Source organism: Apteryx rowi, unplaced genomic scaffold (assembly GCF_003343035.1).
Source record: "Apteryx rowi isolate R43461 unplaced genomic scaffold, aptRow1 scaffold_45, whole genome shotgun sequence".
In the NCBI taxonomy this organism is placed as follows: domain Eukaryota; kingdom Metazoa; phylum Chordata; class Aves; order Apterygiformes; family Apterygidae; genus Apteryx; species Apteryx rowi.
This window is the reverse complement of record NW_020450705.1, coordinates 2,859,408-2,873,898: the sequence shown is the minus strand read 5'-3', so window position 1 is coordinate 2,873,898 and position 14,491 is coordinate 2,859,408. Positions and strand designations below refer to the sequence as shown.

At 43.9% G+C, this 14,491-nt stretch overlaps 1 protein-coding gene across 3 annotated transcripts in view; it reads right to left on the bottom strand.

Moving 5' to 3' along the window:
• SLC45A3 (solute carrier family 45 member 3) overlaps positions 1 to 13,767 on the bottom strand; it is a 44,266-nt gene extending 30,499 nt beyond the window's left edge. The window contains exons 1-9 of one of the 3 annotated variants that reach the window (XM_026077318.1): positions 13,601 to 13,767; positions 11,715 to 11,900; positions 5,187 to 5,297; positions 3,906 to 4,074; positions 2,533 to 2,792; positions 2,296 to 2,444; positions 2,014 to 2,196; positions 1,590 to 1,720; positions 683 to 837 (exon numbers count right to left, since the gene is read on the bottom strand). The gene's annotated coding sequence lies outside the window, so the exon portion shown is untranslated. Of the gene's footprint in view, positions 1 to 682; positions 838 to 1,589; positions 1,721 to 2,013; positions 2,197 to 2,295; positions 2,445 to 2,532; positions 2,905 to 3,905; positions 4,075 to 5,186; positions 5,298 to 11,714; positions 11,901 to 13,600 lie in introns of those variants that run through there. The other 2 variants (XM_026077317.1, XM_026077319.1) reach the window with 2 other exon arrangements.
• Positions 13,768 to 14,491: the final 724 nt, after the last annotated feature.

Below are 14,491 nucleotides of genomic sequence, written 5' to 3'. Positions count from 1 at the left end.
GAGCTGCACGCGTGCTCGGGTGAACTCTTAGAGGCAGCTGGTCGAGTCGCTGAACATCAATAACTTGAGTTCAAAAAAAAAAATTTTTTTTTTTTCTTTTCTCTTGCTGGGGAATTAACCCACAGCATAAATAGTTCCTTGTTTTGTTTGCTTTTACTAATCTACTCATTATTTGTAATTACTTGGATTGTATGCAAATAGATTCCATGCTCTGGGAAGCTCATGACCCGGCCCCTAGACATTATTCATGGTAGATGACTGCTTAAAAATCACACAGGGTGTCAGAGAGAATACATGATACCTACATACTATCTAGGTCCCTCCAATTTATCCAACAATGGCTGAACAGAATGATTTGAGGAAGAATGAATGCTATTATTCATGCTTACAGCCCCAGAGATGAGCACCCATAGAAAGAGCAGCCTTCCTTAAACATCTGCATCAACAAATGTCTTTTTGTGTGAACRTTCATGAGCAGAGGATAGGAAAAACGAGACAAGAATGCAGTTGACAAGACCAGCTGTTCTTAAACTGATGTTTACAAATGCTAGGGACAGTTCCTCAGCTGAGAGGTCATCAAAAGACTTGTGCAAGTTTGCACTATTTAAGGATTTGGCCTTTTGTTTTGCAACATACTCATCCAGCTCTAGCAGTTGCAGAAGCATTATAAAGATCTAGTTACTTTTAATCTTCACAGGGTCCCTCCTTTGAGCGACTTTGCACCTTTCAAGGTCAAAAATCCCACTTCCATGTCACATTTCAGCTTGGATCAGCAGGACAGTCTTGTTTTCACTATGAGCAGCTGTTCCCTCCRAAAGTTTGCTGAAAGGACTCTCCCTACATGGGAAAAGCAGAGAAGCACCTGCATTTGTTGTCACTTGAACCAATGAGAACTCGCTCACTCACTGGGGAGGCTGACAAGGAGAAATGCCACTGCTGTTTCCTGCAGAAAGTTTTTTGGCAGTCCAGATGCAGCTAGAAATGCATTTAAAAACAAACCTAAAGAGCTAGGTTACGACTTAAGTTTGTAAAGTGCCAGAGCCCAAATTTGTGTGGGGAGAGCTGCTCCTGTTTTCTAGTCAGGGAATTCACAAGCAACTAAATAGCTATCAGTATTTTCTTCCTCTTCTGAAGTGCCCAAGTGATATATTCTTGGCTGGAGCATATGATTCAGTAGGTGGATTCCCAAACACTGTGCCTGCAGTATCTGAGCTCTAGAGGCTCAGCATTGCGGGGCTCACTGGTTAGAGTGGCAACAAGTGGTCAAGCTTCCTATCTTCTATTCCCAGCTCCACCTGACTCACTGTGTGACCTTGGTTCAGGCACAAGCAGCCGGTTTAAAAAAAAAAAAAAAAAAAAAAAAAAAAAAAAAAAAAAAAGGCTGTGATGGTGGATATTCCTGCACAGTCACCAAAAGGAGGCTCTGCTCATCTCGGAGAGCCGTAGTGCATCAGCACTGTTTCCATAGGCCAGGAGTTCTGCTAACCTTTGCTTTGTGAGTAGGAAGAGCATAACAGCAGCTCAACATATCATCTACTCTACACTAGTAGCAGGAGACAGGGCAGGTCACAGAAAGTCTTGCTTATTACCTTCAAAAGCCATGAGCTAGATGAACAGTTCTTTTCAGCAGCAGTACAAAAGAGCCAAGATCTCCTGGAGATGTACAGAGTTTGTGCCTCTCAGAATCAGTGAGTCCGGACTAGGGACAGGAGTCCTTTCACTGTTAACAAACAGATCACATTTTCTAGATTAACCAGATAGAAATTGGGTTTAACTATGTCTTAATGAAAGATGAGATTCTGGGTCACAACAGAGCAAATTAGGACAACTGATACTCTGCTGTACCAATTACTAGCTCATTCATGCCTCCATCACAGATTCCTAGCACCTATGACCACCAGGCCTGAGGAATTTCCCATAAATCGAGGCCCCATATAAGTTAGTGGCTACTCATGTATTTCAGCCTTTCTATCACACTTTCCCGTTAGTAAAGCAGTGATAACTAATATTTACCCCTTCGGACAAACACTTGGTAATTCCTTGATAAAGGCTCTGGTTGGTGCAAAGTGTCATTATTGCAATAATCCCTCTTGGAATTCCAGCCAGGCACTCTGCCTTTCTGTAGGGAGCATCCATGGATTCCAAATGCAGGGAAACACAGCTCTGTTTCATCCCTCTTCAGCAGAGCATTTTCAGCTTAATTTAAAGCACCTCTTTAGTTCACCTGACTTCTGCTGCATAGGACTAGCTCGGTGCTGACCGCCATGCCGAGCCAGGGCTAGAATAGAAATCTACCTGGTACGAGGARCGTACAGCAAACCCGGCCTTCTTCTGCATGGTTTTTCTTTGCACAGCCTTTGCCCCTTCCTCTCCATATTGTCACTGCTTTCATTTGCTACCTCTTGTCGGTGGTCATGCTTTAAGTTGACAGAAAGGCACCAGTCCTGTTTAGATAAAGAAAAAAAAAATACCCACAAACCAAAAGGAATCCCCTGGAGGAATAAGCGCTGGAAGTTACACCCAGAGACATACATGAGACAGGTTAAGGGAGCAGCACATCAGTGACAGCATTTGCATAGCTGTGAGCAAACAAATTTAACTTCCATCGTCCCAGACATAACAGACAGCTGCCACAAGAGCTTTCGCGCTGCACCGCTTCTCACGAGCTGACATCCCTCTGCAGAGTTGGAGTGGTGATTTCCAGGATGCTGATGCTTGCCTGCAGGGGTTGAGCTGAGGCCTTCCACAGTCAGTTCAGAATTTTGCCAGAGGGAAAGGCAGCACGTTTTACCCTGTGGAGTGAAACACTTAGGGCCACGTGTGGAACTTCCAGTCCTCCCCACCCAGGTCCTCTTCCCTCTCACCGCAGCTTTACAGCCCTCAGATCTGCCAGACAACAGTGACTGCCCACCACTGAACCATACTGGTGTTTGGAAAGACTAGGCACTTCCTGAGCCTTCTTACACACTCCTGTAGCTCTGCTACCAGCCAATCAAGAATTTCAGAGCGCACTAGACATTTTCCTGTTGTAGGGCTCAATGCTTACAGCTGTTGAGGACCCCAGGCCTAGTTCAGAGGAGCACTTTGGCAAGGGTCCATCTTTTGCGGAATCAACTTGGGAACCTAAACATGGAAGTAGGAGCCTGACATTGTGACATTGTTCAAATTACTGGCTTCAGTAGATGCAATCCTGGGCTTATAAATGGACGCAATCACTTCCCTGGAGCAGGGCCAGAAGACTCAGAACTTTGCAGGACTGAGCCATCATGGGAATCAGCAAGTTAGATTAATCTATCAAGAGGGGGAAATACAGAGTCAACTGCCACCTCAGCTGCTCATGCCCGATTAGATCACAGCACAGATTTGCCCCGGTCTTATCTTTATCTCATGCAGCCAGGCAAGTGGAGATCACGGTATCTGCTAGAGTCTTGACAGGGACTAGACACCATCACATGTGGCAAATAAAGCAAGGAGCCAGAGAGCAGAAGGAGAGAGTTTGCTGCACACAACTTGACCCTGGCTCCAGGGTGTGGTGTGGCAGCTCAGGCTCTCCTGCAGCAGCTACTCACAGATGGGGATGCTCAGGCCCAGGCTCCACTACGGATCTTAATCCTGCTGCACAGAGGGATCTCATGGCTGCTCTAATTTACTCTGGAAGCCACAGCAGCCCCAAATTGGCCAAAAGCAGCTTTAAACCCATCTTGCACTTCGATTACAGAAAATGTGGGTTCCAAACTCGACTGCAGACTTTCTGCTGACTCGCAATGCAAACCTTTTGCTCTCTGTAAGTGGAGAAAATAAACCTTCCCTCAGCACCCCACCCAGGGAGGTCAGCAGCGACTATTTACAGAGCACTCAGATACCAAGCTGGAAAAGTGCTAGAGAAATACAAAGCAGAAACATACTTTGGTGGTGCTTAGTGCTGTTCCCTCAAGAACAAAGGTGGGAATTCATCCTGCACACTCCAGGCTTTTAGGAGGATTTTTCCTGATGTGCCGACAGTCTCAGACCTCTCGTGCCAGCTGGGAGTGACGCTCACAGAAGATGGAGTGTGTATAATTGTGTCTAATGCACCTTTAAAGAGAAAAAGCCACTAGAACAAACAAAAGCAGCGCCCGGCTGTGCTGGCTGTTTATACTTGAGGTAGCCAGAGCAGACGGCTGCACTTTAGGGCTTATCTTCTCTCTCTTTCTAAACAGGAAATGTATTTTTGTCTCAAGCATTTCAGGAGAAGACACCAGAGGTAGAACTTTCAGAACATGGGGTGCCAAAAATGAGCACTTTGACTCCCTAAAAAGACCAAAGATGTGATGGGTGGGCACCCCGAACAGCAGGGGTGTCTCCTCTAACCACAGTGAGAGGAACTTCCAGGGCTCAGGAGCTCAGCAGGACCTAGAAGGCCACCTCTGCAGGTGTGCTCCAGGGGAGCTCCAATACTACTGCTCTCCACAGTAGTATTTCCACATTTCAGGAAAATGAAGGGATGTAACTGGGGCTACCAGCTCAGCTCTTGTGCTTGTCAGAAACTGCAACAGCCAGCCTAACTGGAAGAAGAGGGAGAACCAGCAGCRGGGGGATTACAGAAACCGTGTTTTCCAACAGCCCTGGCAATTGCTGGCAGTGAAAGGCCTGCAGTAGGGGTTCCTTGGCAGGGCCACTAATTCTAGCTGGAATAGTGCCAGGCTAGGAGGCACCCGATTCTGAAGATTAAAAAAAAATTGGGGTTGCAACATCCAGCAGGTTTACCACCTCCTTGCTTAGCATTGTCACCCTCAACTAACAGYGCAAGCAGCTTGTTTTCTCTGTGGAGGACTGCAGGGAGAACATAGTATGAGCACCAACCTGGCTTTGAAGGATTTTTAGCTYCCAGGTTTTGTCAAAAGCTTCTCTATACTTAATCTCAAAGCATCAGTTCTTGGAGTCATGGATTGAGAGATTTTGTTTGATTGATTGTTTTAAAGCCCATTTCTGCCTCCTTTGGCTGCAGAGATAAGCTTGAAAACATGATTGGTCATAAACCACCAAAAACAAAAGCCAATTTTTTTTTAAATTAGGAATATCAAGAATTAAATAATTTCATGATTTTTGAGACACTGCGAAGTTTGGCTTATATTGGAAAGGCTGGATGTGGTTAAAAGCTTTCTTTGTTGTTTGGTAGGGAGATGGGGTCAGTTTGTACCACTTACTGGATTCCAAGGCCTTTGCAGCCAAGCAAACAAACTCGCTCCCTTGTCAAAATCCTTATTGATACTGGAACGGCTCCCACTGTTTGCCGTTTAGCGTCACTGTTCCTGTTCCTGCAGACAATGCAGAAAGAAAGAAGCTGTCCATGAAACTGTGTGTGTGAGACTGTTGCTAAACCGTGTTTGAAATCCGGGCATATCTGCTATATTTACAGAGCACAGGACAAACATTTTAGCATTCCCCCTGCCGTTCTCCGGGCTGCATTCTTAACCTCTGCCTCTTCCAACCCACCTCCCTTCCCTGCACAGAACGTCACATGCTCAGTTGCCTTCCCTGACATTCAGGGATGTAGCTAGTTTTGAACCATCTGCCATCCGCCAGGCGAGCTGTGGTTGCCCTTTGCCCTGCCAGCAGGAGACTGAAGAGCCCTGGCAGGGAGGGAGGGACGTCCTTGCTGCGAGCGTGCAAGCAGAAACAGCCAACCACAACAGCAGCCCAAAATCCAAACAACTTAACTAAGGGGAAGTTAGAGAGGAACTGACCAACTGCCTTGCTGAATCCTCTTCTGCCACCATTGCTTCGCAGTTTTTTGCTCTCACCTCTGTTTTGCAGGTAAGCTCAAGCTTCCCTTGCGTAAGGAGGAAGGCACCGCTCTGTTCCTGTCCCAGAGAGGCACAGCAGGCTGYCGCACAGCAGCCGCAGCCTCTAGGAGCGCAGGCTCCGCATCTCTCAGCTTTTGGCTGCTCTGAACTTTAACCCCTTTGGCAGTTGGTGGTTACGAGCATTGCACAGCCAAGCCCCCCAATTCTGCCTCTGGCAGCTGTGAGCCCTTTAACTCTCTGTACCCCAAGGATGCCAGGCTCCAGGTAGGAAGGCCACTGTAAAGATGAGCATCCTTTTGCACCACCTTCATCTACAACTCACAGTGCATCTCTGGTACCACACAGCACTTTGCTGCCTCTGCTCTGATACATCACTCCTCATCCACCTCAGTCCTACAAATGAGGCAGAGAAGAATTTCCCAGCAAGAGCCTTCAGCAACGTCCCAGTGCGAGCCAGGCTAGGAAGAGTCCCACTGTCCTCTGATGTCCCCCATGCTTTCCTCATCAGAGTATGAGGTAATTGCTCACATCCTGCCTACTTCCTTCCCACTCTTACCACAAGGGGTAAATTTTATTTCAGTGCAGCCCAGAGCCACACCATTATGGGGCAAAGCAGCCAACTCCAGTGTCAGTTTATGGTTTCCAGTTCACAAGGTCTTCCTCATGTAATAGCCTAGTTTGACTCAAATCTGGTTAAAGAAAGGGAGCGATGAAATTAGCTCATTACCAATCTGCATGTTTGGCACCTGCAGCTTAAAGCTACTCTCTGCCTTGCCTCCGTTTTGCTCTGCTAAGCTAAAGACGAAGCGAGGGATTTTTCTGGCTCAGGTGCCAAGGAAACTGCCAGCTCCCATTCCATCTCCAAGCCATTCCCTGCAACACATTTGCTCAGCCACTTGCAAATGATGCACCCCATGAGCCATCCAGCCAATTTCCCTGGAGAGCTTCAGCGAAGAGCCCTGGCCATGGGGTCCTGGGACACAAGGCAGGTAACAGATGGAACTGGCAGCCCCACTATGCAAAAGGCTGGGGACCTTGTYTGAGCAATCACCTATTAATACAGCCCTTCTTGAACAAGGGCAATTAGATGAAAAAGAGGTCTTGCTGTTTATTCCAGTTGGGGGCCTTCTCATTTCTTTAATGAAATCCTACTTATCTGCAAACGGGCATAAAAAGTTCCATTTCCTTGCATAAAGCAGGACCAAACAATGAGAAATGGTGTCTTTGATCATAGATCCAAACCCTTTTTCCAGGCAGTGCTTTAATCCCACTGCATTCAGCTCACACTGTAAGCTGTCCCAAGGCTTGTCCTGGCTGTGTCCCTGGCTTTTCTGCCTCAGACTTTTTTTCCTGCTTCTCTCACACAGCCACATACAACTTCTGTAATCGATGTCCTCAGCTTCTGCATGAGCAAGTCCTGCTGCCTGCATGACAGTTCTGCTCAGCTCTACCTCAGAGTTTTGTACAGAACTCAGCATCAATTCTCCCAGAGTAATTCTTTGGCTCCATCATAGACTTGCACACTCCCAGAGCAGAGGTCCAAACACAAAAGGATGGTCCTAGACCTAGATCTTGCTATCTGAGCATAAGAGGAGATGGAACAGATGGAGGTAAGACAAACCAGAAACGGACAAATTAATTATCTTGCATCCCAAGCACAGCTTGGGACGTGGTCCCAGTACACAGTTTGTATSGGACCACTCAGCCTCCTGCGCAGTCTGTCACCTCTCCCAGCAGCAGCGCACAGGAGCAGCTGCAAAGAGGAGTTGTTCCTTTAAATGGGATGGGGGAGCGTGGGCATGATCGTGAGCCAGTGCCTACGCTGTAACRCACTGTTCATCTATCACCCTGTGAGGCAGCAGGAGATGGCCAAACTGGGTGACTACAGCCCAGTAAGGAGGGTAGCGATGGGAAGATGAAAGCCCCATCTACTCTAAAGCCAAGCCCAGCGAAGTCTGAACCGTCATCAGTTTCTCAAGAACCCCCCAAAATCTCCCCCAACTTGCTGTTGCTGAAGCCTTGCTAATACACAGGCTGAGACAGAATTGCCTCCCCAGTAGCTGAACAGGTACCTTCTAGCCAAGAAATAGGCCCCCTGCAAGGGCCTGTTTGTTACCAGAGCAGCCACACAAGCGTCCCCATACGCAGCACACCGCGTGCRGGTACAACCCTGATGGTGCCACAACCCATCCACTAGCTCCGAGTCAGCCACGCTGAACAAGGTCTGCACACCCAGTCTGAAGTGGCTGCTAGAATAGTTATACGTGTGAAAATATGGATTTTAATGCCTATACTGAGAGCAGACTCCACTCAGGTGGTAAAGAACTATGCACTGATGTGGATACTGCTGGAGCAAGGGACAGCAATGAACAGATTTCCAGGGATATTTGCTTCAGCAGTTCAGCTGTAAGAGTGGTAGTGAAGAGGGCAGAGCACAGCCAAGATTCATCATTATTGGATGAAGCAAAAAACCTGAAACACGGAATCAACAACAAAATATTTACAGAATCATGCCGGCCATATATTCTATAAAAAATATTTCTTGTCAAACCAGCTGATCAAGAATATTTATCTATGAAACTTTATAAGAATAAAATTCCTTTTTCTTGACTATTTTATTACATAACTGATAGACAGATACTTGCTTCAGGTAAACAACATATGCCCTGTTTACAGCACACAGTGCAAATATTTCCTAGCATGTTTATTCTGAAATACTTGTACTGTACAGACAGGAAGTGATTGCAGAAGAAAGACGCCAGCTATGCTCCTTTCCAAAGCACTGGTTGGAAGCAGCTGTTAGATAAGCTGCATCTTTGCTGGATGATGAATTCTACCTTAAAGGGTCTGAGGTATTAGAGACGGGGAAGAATGAGGCCATACACCTGTCTGCAAAAAGATACTAAAGTGATCCTGCAGGACTGGGAGAACCTGGATACTATTTCATTCAACAAAACAAGAAGGGATCATCAAAAGAATCATAAGAAACAGAGTTCTCCACTCAAATCTCAAAATGACGAAACAGGACAAATATGGCTATCTCATTTGCTTACCATCATCCTAGGTTTCTGTGTCTTCGCAGGTCTCTCTCCTCTCCCTTTAGTCACTCTAAAAGCTATTTTTCTTTCCCTGTCACAGCCCTCTAGGAAGAACCAAGCTCTAGTCCCAGCTCCAGGAATCAGGAAGGAGGTATTCTAGCACCAGCCAAGACATCAAGCTATTTTCAAACAGAATAAAAAAAATACTAACAGTGAGCATGCTGTGATAACTATATAATTAATTCACCTCCTAATCAGCCTCACTATCTTAAATCCCAGGGATGAATTTGATCTGAATGTCAAAAATTGTTCCATGATGAACCCTACCAGATACTGTTATGGACAATTCTGAGTCACTCCCAGCCTCAGCAGCCCAGGAGACCTACTATGGGGTCAGCAGTGTTCAACAAATCACTGGTTTAACAGAGGAAGAATGTGAGTATTGCCCGGGGTCAAGACACGCAAGCATAGTTGGAGACTTTCCCCCGCAGTGGTCCTAGACAGAGTCCCCTTTTCTCTGCCTGGTAGACTGAATGCTCAAACTTGATGTAATGAGCACTGTCAGAATGGGATCAGCCACAGAGGATGATCCGCTAACTCCCTTATTTCCTTCTTTAAGGGGCCGAGGAACCTCTTCTGAGTGGATTTAGCTGTTGCTTGTTTTGATTTTTTATAGGGAAATTTTTCTCTTGTAGAAGCCCAAACATCCGAGCTGGAAAAGGTCAGGCAGCCCTGTCACCAAAATTAACCTAGGACTGTTCACCACTATACCTCTTCTAGCGCAGGGTAGCTCAAAAGTCAACAGCTGGAAGGCCACAGTCACTTGTCAGGACAATTCACCAGAACATTTTAAAGTGCTCCAGCCATTTGCAGAGGCAACGCACACGCTTAGAAGCGCACGTGATTCAGACAAAGTCTGAGTCAGCCTCACAAGGACAAATCACCTCAAGGTTCTTTCTCCTTTTTCTGATTTTTATAGAGTATTTCTCAACTTTTCCACCCCATGACCCCACATTACACAGGGAAAAAAAGAGCAGCCACTCTCTCATCCAGCTGTAACAAAAGGGAAGGTGGGCATGGGGCTGACATCAAGAACCCGCTCTTCAGTTACATAGAGAAGATTCCCAAGAACAGAATTTTATTTATTTATTTATTTATTTATTTTGGTCAGGGTCAACTGCAGATATATTCCAGCAAGGAATCTTCTGGAACAAGCAGCTGATTCAGTAGGGGTTTATTACCAAGGCTTACTACACACCAGGATAAAGCTTTTGTCTATATTAACAAGCCTCTAATGTGTTCTGCAAGCATAGCCCCTGACAGCAGATGCGACACATGCCTAGAGAAGGAATCCCCCCACCCCAGCCCTTGCTCTAGGTTCAGGTATGTCAGAGAAAAGCCTGGAGATTAAAATAAGAGTTTTGACAAATGTTGCAGTATCAGTGGGGAGGAGGAGTTTTTTTGTTTGTTTGTTTGTTTTTAAATGTTATGCTGACAGCTATCTTGCCAACAATGACCGACCAGGTTTATGTTTAAAGCTTGGTTATCTTTTGTGGTGTCAGTACCACCTTCAAGCATTTAAAATCATATTTGGTCATTTTAATTAATACTGTGTTCTACCATCAGATCAGAGAACTGGTCTCTTCCTTGTCAGGTTTAAAATAAAATGACTAAATATACAGCAATATAATTGAAGCAGTCTTATTTGAACGGACCTGCCTGGAAACAGAAAGAGGTAACAGAAACTGTCAGTATTTTGCATAAGAGAAACCTGGGCTCCTATGCTAGACAGAACCAAAGTGGTTTCACTGTCCTTAAAGATCTTTGACATACATAAATTTTTTTTTTCTTTGTGGAGAAAAGTTACAGAGCAGGTAGTGGCAGATTTCTAAAACGAAAAACAAAGAACAGAACAACGTGGTGCAGTTTTCAAAGGAGGCGATTCTCTAAGAAAGGCAACCTGAGAGAGTAACAGTAGATAAAACTGCCCTGAGCAGTGAAAGATCCAGCCATTTGAGAAAGACTCCAGAGAAAAAGTTTCAGATAAAAAAACAAGTTGCTTCTCAAGCACTTTCCCTCTCTAACAGGCTGCAGAACAGAGTATACGTCAACGTCCAGCTTCTACGATGAGACTGGAGAACGTCTGAGGAAACCCAAAGCCTCAGTTCATTTTACATCTTCATGGCAATGAGAACTTGATTCAAAGAAGCATGCTTTAGAAGCCACGTTGTAATGGCTGCAGTATTTAAAACTATCCAACTCTTTTGTTAAAATAACTTTACATACAGTTTTAGATATTTTGCTATTTAACCACAACAGATTAAGATTATTTATATCCTACCACATGGCATTTTCATGAGCAAACCATTTAAACCAGGTAGTAGCCCAACAAATCCTATTAACCATATATTAAAAGTGTTGCATAAAAARAATCTTTTATCATATTGCACACATTTTATGCTCTAATATAAACCAGGTATGTGTAAATACAGACCAGCAATGAAAACAAACAAACAWAAAAACCCCAACATTTAAGGATGCAGACAGAAATAATGAATTGCCTTGAATGTGAGGTAGCCCGAGATACAAGAGCCAGCACTTTGAAGGACAGAAACATGACACTAAAAAAATAATTTCCCATGGTATCCTACGGGATGGCCCCATATTTCTTCAAATGGCTCCACAGGCAACTCTTCACCTCTCACGTACGGCCCCCTAGTTTCCCAGGCAGCCCCAGCGGACCCCTCTTCCCCACAGCCTACCTCCTCACTGCCCTCCATCGCTGGCTTTCCGGCCGTCCTGAGGTGCATCAGAGGATCTACCTAACGCTGTATCTGTGGAAGCAGTACTAACACGGAGAGAACCATTGCTCCTTCAGCCAGACATTTACCAGTGGTCAAGTGCGCTGGTTTCCCCACCCAAAACCGTCTTGGGGTCCAAGCTGTACAAGGCTTCGGCTCCTCTTACAGCAGCTTTCATAGTTTCTGCCCTCACCTACACTCAGCACAGCCATTCAACAGAGACCTGGCCAGTAGAAGGCAAAGTCCTTGAATTTAAAGCAGATCAAGCCGTATTTCTGGAAAGAAAGAAAAATCCCACAAGCTCACCTTACAGTAATAGTTAGCACTTAGACAATACCTCTCTTTCAAAGTGCTTCATTTATGTTAGGAATATTTATGCCTGAATTTAACAAACTGTTGGGAAACTGAAATATAAGAGGTCACATAAGTTGTTAAAGAAATTCTGTAACTTAGTCTTTTACATTTAAAAAGCATTGGTAGTGTGGGGAGAAGGAGATGGAATAGTGAGAACAAGGACTTGCACTCCAAGGTATTTTCTTTTTTCCGTTTGGTATCCTTCATCAAAAAAATAAATAAATGGAAAAATATTCAAAAAGTCACTTGAGAGATATTAAAGGCACAAAATCCAGTTCTAGTTTAAYGTGAATGAGACTGAAAGGACTTAAGCCACTTCAGAATATGACTTAGCCTGCCTTTGCGAATTCTACCCAGAATCTGACAGACAAATCTATCACCTGTTAGTTTAAAAATAATACACTGAACTGAAATGTTCCTGGGAGCATAAAGAACCGAGTCTTGTAATCAATGGTGAATAAAAAAAATAAAATCAAGTTTAGGGAAAAAGAAAAGAAATAGTGGTTCTATATAATAAATATAACCATCCATTCATTTATCAGGAAGTAAAGCAGAAACACCATGCATGCTTTAGGAGAGACTACAATAATAGTCTATTGAATGTTTTATAAAAAGGATATTTAGATGAGTACTCACTTTACCTGAGAAAAAGAAAAGGGCAAAACAGTTCTGAGACCCAAATACTCCAATTCAAAAACGTGTGAAAGGGAAAATGTTTGTAATGAACAAAGTTAACAGACCCCACTGTTAAGGAAAACCACTAATTGATAATGCTAACCAAAAAGTCCTCACAAGGCCAACTACTTAGTTAGAAATGCTAGGGAAAAAAAGATAGTGTGATAACACAAAATTTATTGTTGCTGGAAGTGTTATCTTATCTACTCAAAACACAAGTGTTATTCAACCTAAAAGACATGAGATTATTCARATAATTTATCAGCCTCCTTCAAGATATAGAATTTGAAATTAAGTATAAAGCAAACCTTTGAATATAAAACAAAACTTATAGCTTTGAAGGGTAAATGAAGTATTATTGAAGAGACAGAATGGGAAACACTCCTTTGAATTTGTTCAAGATTGTTTCAATTTGTTATCCATCAAAAATCATGCATGGGCAGGAGACCAAACTGAAAGCACAGATTAAGGCCAAGGGCTGAATTTGACCTAAAGATTTTAATTCAGTATTCAGTTTAAAAAGGAGTTGTCCCTTACRGGTCTCTTTCATTCATAGTGAGAGAGTGGGTTCTAGGCCTACCCACAGTGGGATAACAACACTTGAACTTGACCTATATCTACAGAAAGAGGGGAGTGGAAAAAAATAAATAAATAAAATACACCATTTCCTGGTCTACATAAAGCTCTGAAGCTGGAGATGTGTATTAGCCCAGGATGTGGTTATTACTGAACTAACAAGCAGCACTCCCAGACCAAATYTGAGTCTAACCTATCTCAGGTTAGAGATGTTTAGTACTTTTTAAATCAACACGTGAACATGGTAAGTACACAGAACAGATACCTTTTAGAGCTCCACATTCTCCTTACTCTGCACACCCAGCACAGCCTTTTTACCAATACTGCAGAAGCTTAGCTTATTGGTGGCACCTTTCTATGCATGACTTACCATTTTGCACTTACTTTACAGAGACCCCAAATACAAATGAAAGAATTAGAGATGGTTCTTTTTGTCTCCTGCTGCATCAAAACTGCACCTAAAAATACCAGTTTTCATGTTTCGGGGAATTTTCTGGGAAACATCTCAATTTCCACAATACTGTCAGGTTTCCTTCAACATGGAAGCAAGGTGGACAAGAACAGAAGAAAAGCTTTTAAAATCAATTCCTTCCCATTTAATTAAAAAAATCTTACTGTTTCAAGGTCACCTATAGGGCCAAAGTATGCTGTACTGCAAAAAACGGATCTAGTCTTGAATTCTGCCTTTTGATTTCTTTCTCATCCTATAATCAAATACTACCAGAGAAACACAAACAGGATATTCCTGAGGCAAAATCCTGTTAATTTGAGACTGGACAGCTAATATCAGAGTCTTTGCCAGGGGAATATTATCCCCCTAGTTTGGCAGCAGTCATCGTAATAGTTACAAAACTCTRCACAGGCCCACTTTCCAGATACACACCCATTAAATGCAACAAAAAAAATCATTTGTTTCTGGCACCAATTCCCTGTGAATACAGTGGGAACTTTTAACTACGCTGGCAGAGCATCTGCTAGAGGATTTTCGGATGAAAGATGCTCAACAYGTACAGGAGCAATACTGGGGATAAAAGCAGCCAAAGGCTGCATGTATACTAATAGGATGAAGTGCAGCGCTAGACTTAGTGGTAGGGTGAAGAAGAGTAGCTCTTGAAGAAGAGTTCATAGATCCTGGTCTTGCGTCGTTTCTTAGACTAAGTAAGTAGTATTTAATTTTGGGACAAAATAAGTGCCACACCTGCTAATTGCATCACTACTAATTAATTCCACAACTGAAGTAGTGCAACAGTTCCTGAAGGTA